Source organism: Galeopterus variegatus, unplaced genomic scaffold (assembly GCF_000696425.1).
Source record: "Galeopterus variegatus unplaced genomic scaffold, G_variegatus-3.0.2 Scaffold202, whole genome shotgun sequence".
In the NCBI taxonomy this organism is placed as follows: domain Eukaryota; kingdom Metazoa; phylum Chordata; class Mammalia; order Dermoptera; family Cynocephalidae; genus Galeopterus; species Galeopterus variegatus.
In genome coordinates, this window is record NW_007726313.1 from 649183 (window position 1) to 657414 (window position 8232).

The following is an 8232-nucleotide window of genomic DNA, read 5'->3' on the forward strand; positions in this document are numbered from 1 at the left end:
CTCGCTCAGCCAGTGAGTGGGAACCGGTCTGTATGTGGGATCCGAACCCTCGGGCGGGAGCGCCGCCGCGCTTCCCAAGCGGCGCACTATCCAGTGCGCCACCGGGCTGGCCCAGATAAAGACAAATTTTAGCATGATATGCGTTACATAACAAATAACTACAAGTAATTATTATTATTATTTGCATATTTAACCAAATGTATAAGAAATTTAAAATGGCATTTCTATTTTTTAAAATGAGTGGATGTAGTGTTCAAGAATTTTGGATAGGCTATTTATTGGATTGATATTGATATTTAGGTTCATAACACTTCAAGGAACATATATGTCCATTAAAGTCATCTTCAAACTACTGTGATTATTTCTAACTAATGGCAGGCCTTTTATTTCAGGGAAGCTGTTGCAATATGAAAATAGAGCTTTTCTTTTTTTCTTTAATAGCAAACACTGATAGGTTTTATTCATATGCTTATGTTGGTTGTGATAAGAGAGAAAGTCTTTTTATTTGTAGTTGATTTTATAGTACCAGTAGTACTTAGTGATATTTGGGTGTAAAGCACTGATTCTTGGGTGCTGCCGGAACAACAGTCTCCACTTAAAAGCATACAACAATGGCATCAAAGATTACTGATGCCATTACTTAAATGATTAAGTTTTTTTTTAATAACCAGCACACGAAGGAGAAAAACTCATAAATGAAAGCCCCAATCAATGGGAAAACTTATAGCTCTCTAATGAAGTTTCTTGTGAAAAGAAGGGTGACACAAAGCCACCAAGACATGAATCATTCATGGGAAATATAAAAGATAAAAAGATATTTGACAATGAGCAGAACCTTGTATAGAGTGTATAAAACAAGTTTCCCCTTCTTATTTTCTGCTTTAAAACGCACAATCTCGCACTCCCAGCGTTCTCTGTCCAGTCTATAGAGTTAAAATTGACCACTGCTCGTCCTGCGCCACTTCAAAGTAATTGAGTCCAGAACGGAAGGCTTGGCGCTTGGACAATCTTCATGGTGTGTTAAGATTTCTATGGCAATTGGCAAGCAAGACGTTCCCATCTGAATATGTCTCAAAGAAAGCCACTTATTGACACTAAGTTGGCTATCATCAAAGACTTCATCTTCCCTAGGCAAAATGTGGCCCTCCCAAACACTGTTTGAATCATCTATCTTTGTTTTCCAGGCTAGGAGAATCTTCAAACGCACGATTATTAGTAATATATGTATGTATATACACACATACACACACATATGTGTATGTGTGTATATATGTATTTTCTTTCTACATAAATATCTGACAACCATAAAAAAACAAGTGAGTCGTTACCATTTTTCTGACTGCCATAGATATAACTCAAAATGCCAAATTGATCAAGTCTAAGCATTGTAGGTGATGGCAGTTATGATGCACATAACTCAGTTCTTCATTTAAATGGCAGACAGGCAGAGATTAGAGCTATTCTATCATTTTAATGAACACCAAGAAATAGTTGTCTATGATGCATAGAATAACAAGTTGTATTCACTAAAAACAATAATAAAAGTTTGAAGTGTCAAATAACTTTGCGAAACTTTGAATAAGTAAAAATTTCTTACACTAATTTCTAGTATTTTTAAAAGATAACTAAGATAAAAGTTGGAAAAAATGAACACCTGATGAGAATACATTCTGGAAATCTGAGATGGGATGATCAAGATGGAACAGACCCAAATATAGTTTATTTGCTAAGATCCTGAGAGTTAAGACAATACTCACACGATGGAAGGAGAAATTGGGAGGGTACGTACAGTTGCCAAGTAGGTATTAATTATAAATGGGAGTGCTGAGCCAAATTAAAAGAGTGAAAGTTGCATGATAACCTTGAAAATCAGCATGAGCAGAGCTGGAAGGGTGAGAGAGCACTCACTATACAGGAGTTATAAAAGGAGATTTTAAGCAATTAATAAGATTATATAGTGAGTGGCATAGAAAATTTAGGTGTTATTTAAAATTTTAATTCAAAAGTTCTTTTTGGACATAAAAATAGAGCATGATTCCTATCCTGAATGGTATCTAATAATAAAATAATTTATTTGTTTAACAAGACCGTACTTGTTCCCTGACCACTGATGTTTAATTAGAAGCTGATTGCTGATGACTCTAAGTTCATACTTTGGAAATTTCCAAGGGGATACTCACACCTTTAGAAACTTATTTTCACTTTGAGAGAAATAATAATTATTCACTGGCAGACTGAAAAGAAACTGGAGTAATAAAACAATATTTCTCTGCTCTCAGAAGAAATGAGGTGTCTTTAGCATGGATTGTTTATCATTAGGGACTAAGGTACCCCAGATATAATTCTGTAGGAAGCATTATCAAACTTTTTCATATGATACTGACTGTTAAAAGGAAGACTTGCCTTGACTGGTCACATGACCACAGGGAAGATATTAAAAATATTGAACAGCCGATGCAGTATGTTTACTAACCAGCCAGGTTGAAAATCAGCTCCTCAGGGCTGGCCCAATATGTGTTAGAGTGTGGTCTGGTCCAAAGATAGGCTCCATCCTAGGTAAATGAGCATAAAATAATGTTGGTTTCCCATCGGCTTAAGAGGAGAACGTTACTGAACATGATCTAGTTCATAGTGTTGAGGCAACGCTATGTTGGCTTCTTACCAGTGACTGGAAACTGCTTCTGTACATAATGATTTCTGGAATGATACTTATGAGATAATAGTGTCTAGCACAGAGCATACTTACTATCATTACTGACCTTCATGCAGTGAACAGGGGTGTAGACGAAATGACTGCTCCATTTTGTCAATTAAATACAAATATTGAATTATTTTTGCCAAAATTTTAAACATGAAACAAGTCAAGAAAATGAAAATCTACCATGAATTTATACCTTCCTGCTTTTAAACTAGTAATCTTGAGAGGATGTCACTTATTTTTTATCATTAAGGGGAGGGATATTAATAAATACAGTTAATTTGGATTAATAGTATTTTAAAAATGAAAAGTTTTATTTTTATTATTTGAAATAGTATTTTGAGGATTGGGAATAGGAAGCAGTTTCTCATGGAAAAGAGGAGTGAAAGATGAAAATAATAGTGGACAACATCCATAAAACTGATAGACTGGAAAAATAATTATTGTGGAGAGGGCTGGAGAAAAAGACTTGAGTTTTCGGAAGTCAGAGTTTTAGGAAAATGATTTCTGCACAGCCTCTGGGATTTATTATTATGAACCAATGACTTCATTTGCCAAACCCTCTATTTGTTTTGAAGGCCATTAAGGTCTCAGGAATTTTCTTACATGTTGTTACAATGATTCTTTTGGGGGAACTCATCTCCTTTTAATTTCTTTCACTTGACTTCCAAAATGTTCAGCATTTTAAAAACTCACTACACACTGTGTTCACAACCTATCGTACAGGTGTGGTTGAGCTTGGCTGCCTCAGCCCCTGTTCACTCTGCGGACCCTGAAGGATCAAGAGGTCTGACAAAGGCAGCTGCCAGCAGGGGCTGACTGCTGTGGGGGCAACTCAGGGAGCATGCGAAGCTTACCTCAGTGGGTTGAGAAGGTATGTTTCTCATGATAAATATGGGGATGCAGAATTTTATTTGTGTAGTAAGCTACAGTTTGTAAAACTCCTTCACATGATCTAGTTCAAATGTCGCCCTTGTGAAGTCTTTATTTTTTCTTTCTTTTAGATTACTCCAATAATTTATATATACCATTATTACCTTTATTCCATTTTACATTATTCTTAAGTATCTTCTCCTCCTCTGGGCTGTGATAAAAGGGTACAGGACATTACAGGACATTTGTTATTCATCTTTTATTGTCATATCTAGTTTGGTGTTCGGTACAGTTGGTACCTTATAAGTTTGTTTGTTTTTGAACAAAGAATACAACCTTTGCAATATATAGGACCATTCTTCACAGGCCCACTTCAACATTAATGAAATATCACACTTCTGAGTTTTATTGTATGTGATGATGACTGGTTGGGTATTGCCTTGGGGTGAATGCCCCCCCCAAACTTAGTCCCCACTGTGTCAGTTTAAAGAGGGAGGGAAGTCCTATTATGGTAATTGAAAATTGGGTCCTTGAAGAGGTGAATAGAATGTAGGACTATGATGCAGTGAGTGGATTAATAATGGTGGTCAGGGGCATGGTTCTAACGGCTTTAAAAGAAGAGCACATGAGAAGATCTCTCTCTGCTCTGCCATTTTCTGCTATTTGAGATCCCCGGGTCACTGTAGCAACCACCAAGACCCTCACCAGATATGTTCTCTGGACTTTGGACTTCCCAGCCTCCAAAATTATAAGCAATAAATTTTGTTTTCTTAGAAATCACCCAGTTCTGTGCATTTTGTTCTAAGCAACAGAAACAGACTAATACAGGCATCAAAATAAAACTGTCGTGTCCAAAGTACAGTTCTTTCATACTTTTAATTATTAATTTCCTTAATTTGTTCTCATTTCTAAGTTTTTGAACTGTGTTTTTCTTTCTGTTTATTCTTTTTTATTTTTCACTGGGTTTTTATTTTTTTTTGTTAAGAATATAACCCAATTAACTTTTTGTTTATATACAGAAATATGTGATGGTTTATTTCTAGGCTTGTTGGAAATTTTAGTTGGTTAAAATTAGATTTGTATGTAAAATACATAAACATGAAAACAAATACTACAAGTAGCAGGGAAATATCACTTTGAGTTATTAAGGAAGATGAGATATTTTTATATTTTAAGAGTCCCATTGTGTTTGCTGGCTGTATTTAGCAAGGCTGGCAAGGGAAATGACGATTAATAAAAAGGTCAAATAAAAGGTTTTGACATTGTGTTTAAGTTCAGAGTGTCAAAGAGTTGAATAAATTTCTGAAAACACCAAAAACTGCACTGGATATTGTATTAGTCTGTTTGCGTTGCTTATAACAAAATACCTGAAACTGGGTGATTTATAAAGAAAATGAAATTTATTGCTTACAGTTTCTGAGGCTGGGAAACCCAAAGTCTATCTGGTGGTGGTGACAGTGACCCAGGGGTCTCACATTGCAAGATGGTGGAAGCAGAGAGAGCAGAGAGAGAGAAAGACAGACTTTCCTCTTTTAAAGCCCTCAAAGCCACGCCCCTCACCACCATTTCCAATCCATTCACCACTGCATGGTCCCACAATCCAATCACCTCTTCAAGGCTCCACCTTTCAACAACCCAAAGTCTATCTGGTGGTGGTGACAGTGACCCAGGGGTCTCACATTGCAAGATGGTGGAAGCAGAGAGAGCAGAGAGAGAGAAAGACAGACTTTCCTCTTTTAAAGCCCTCAAAGCCACGCCCCTCACCACCATTTCCAATCCATTCACCACTGCATGGTCCCACAATCCAATCACCTCTTCAAGGCTCCACCTTTCAACAACCACAACAGGATTTCCCACCCTCCCCACAGTCGAAGTGGGGGCTAAGCCTCCAACACATAAAACTTGGGAGACACAATTCAAGCTTCAATTGAGTTTTGGGGGGACATAATTCAATCCACTGTAGGTATTCAGTTAAATGCACACTGAAAGATTGGTTTCGGGAAAAATAAAATCGCTGCCTTGCACTGAGCAGGGATATAGACTGGTGAAATTATTAATAGAGACTTTCAGTAGAACTAGCACATTGGAGACTAGAGTTTCTAATGCTTGAGTTGACTACAAACCTTGATTTTTAAGGAGAGAAATGACAATGGGATGTACCTCAGACACAGGAAGACTCTGGGCTTTATCACTTGACTGGACTCAAAATAGGGAGGAAGTTGGTGCCACAGCATGAGTGCTGAGTCAGCCTAGTGACCACATATCTAGCTACTGATATATGGACGGCAAAGGCAGTTAAAGTTTATGGGAGGCCATTGTTTTGAACTGGCCTCCTGCATTAGGCCCTAGCAGTCCAGACCAAACCAAAATGGATTCACTTTACATGCTAAGTTAAGCAGGTAAATCCCCAAACAGACCAGTTCTTCATGAAAACAGGAGATTCACAGCAACCAGTCCGTAAGAGCCCAGTGTAGTAAGGAAGTCCCCTCTGCTTTAAACCTTACAAGAAAAGTGACCTGTAGTAATATGATATTAACGAATATGCTTTCTAAAATTGTTGTTTCCTTCTTTTCATCTTACAAAAGCTAACCATTCTGTCATGCCCAGCAGAACATTCATTCTGTTTTATAGAATGAGGTGTTGCCAGATTCTTGAATTGCTAAATAAAGCCAATTAGAGCTTTCAACTATGTTTCTTGTAATTTTGTCTTTTGACAATGCAGATTGTCCTCTTTTCCCCATCTTCTATGGAAAATCTTCCAGACAGGTATGGTGCTTGCTCTTTACAGGGACATGTGGCTCCAGTGGCTGCTGGCATGTATAGTGAGCTAATTTAGGTTAGCTGAACATACCTGAAAAATCTCAACAGCTAAGCCCCTCATTACTGTGGCTAAGACTTTTCATTTTGTGAGATGAATATAGTGGGCAGGATAAAACATTGCTTAGGTAAGATTTCTACTCAGAAGCTTTTTCAAAGGAGGCCATAAATGATCACGCAAAAGGACATTGCACTCACTGCGTGGTGATCTGGTTCTGAAAGCAGAGCTTTTCTTTGATAACTAGAGAACAATTAATTCTAAAGATCAAAATCCTTGTTTTCATAGGAAGAAACCTAAATTTATGCCTGTGTATGTATTATTTCCTCCAAATGTTCAGTTATATATTATTCTCTATCACCTCAGTGTTCAAAAACTAAACTGAACCATGGATTAGGGGATAGTGATATATATCCTCACGTCCCATAATGGGTAACCGGGTTGTTTGTTTTTAGGGCCTCCAAACTTCCTTCACTGCTCTGCTATCTCCTTTGAGCTAGCTCTTCTGGTTTCTCTCTCTCTCTCTGGGGTTTCTGGCACTGTGACAAGATAAACAATTGGCTACAGTAGGGATTTGCAAACTAAGGCCTGCAGGGCAAATCTAGCCCCCCCCCCCCCCCCCCCCCCCCCCCCCCCCCCCCCCCCCCCCCCCCCCCCCCCCCCCCCCCCCCCCCCCCCCCCCCCCCCCCCCCCCCCCCCCCCCCCCCCCCCCCCCCCCCCCCCCCCCCCCCCCCCCCCCCCCCCCCCCCCCCCCCCCCCCCCCCCCCCCCCCCCCCCCCCCCCCCCCCCCCCCCCCCCCCCCCCCCCCCCCCCCCCCCCCCCCCCCCCCCCCCCCCCCCCCCCCCCCCCCCCCCCCCCCCCCCCCCCCCCCCCCCCCCCCCCCCCCCCCCCCCCCCCCCCCCCCCCCCCCCCCCCCCCCCCCCCCCCCCCCCCCCCCCCCCCCCCCCCCCCCCCCCCCCCCCCCCCCCCCCCCCCCCCCCCCCCCCCCCCCCCCCCCCCCCCCCCCCCCCCCCCCCCCCCCCCCCCCCCCCCCCCCCGGAAAAGTTTGCCAATCCGTCTGTTACCGGAGGGCAGACCCAGGTTCTTGGTCAAACCATGGAGAAAAATCTTCCACGGTACCGAGTCTACATCATAGTGCTCAGTGGAAGAAAAGGAAAGTGGGAAAGGCAGATGGAACGTTTAAACAACAGGACTTTATTACAAAGCGTGTGTGGGCAGCCCCATGAGTGAGGATCATGCCATGGATTCCTAAGGGAAGGGTTTAAATGTTGTTCTGGGATGGGGGTGTTTCTCAACCCCAACTAAGGGATGGAATATTCGGCTGTGGTTGAGGGACTAGGGTAATTAAGGCCTACTAGGCTGATGCAAGGTTTCATCAGCTTCCTGTTGTGCTCCTCTGAGTTTCTGAAATTTCTAGTCATGCGCAGTGAACTCACTTTCCTCTTTGTCCTTTCTTGTCTAACGTCACAGGTGGAAGGTCGTCTGCACTTTTGTTTCTCCTAGTGTGCAGGTGCGGAGGTTTTTGTAATCTGCGAAGTTCCAGGTATAGCACACTGATTGGTAGGGTGGTTAAGCTGTTATCAGCTCATTATGGGTCCATTAACTGCCAAGCAAGGAGGTGGTTAGTGCTGCTCCAGTCAGAATATTTATGAGCAGCCTCCCTGAGGCACATCCCTATCCTGTCCTGCCTCACCTCCACTAAAAATAAAATTCGAATGACTTAGCTTGCCATCCTTTCTCAGACACCTCTTGCCGCTTCCCATGCACATCTTGACGCCTAGAGCTGCATCAAACATCCTTCAGTTCCTGCCAGGCTGCATTCCACCACCACCCTCCCCCTCACCCC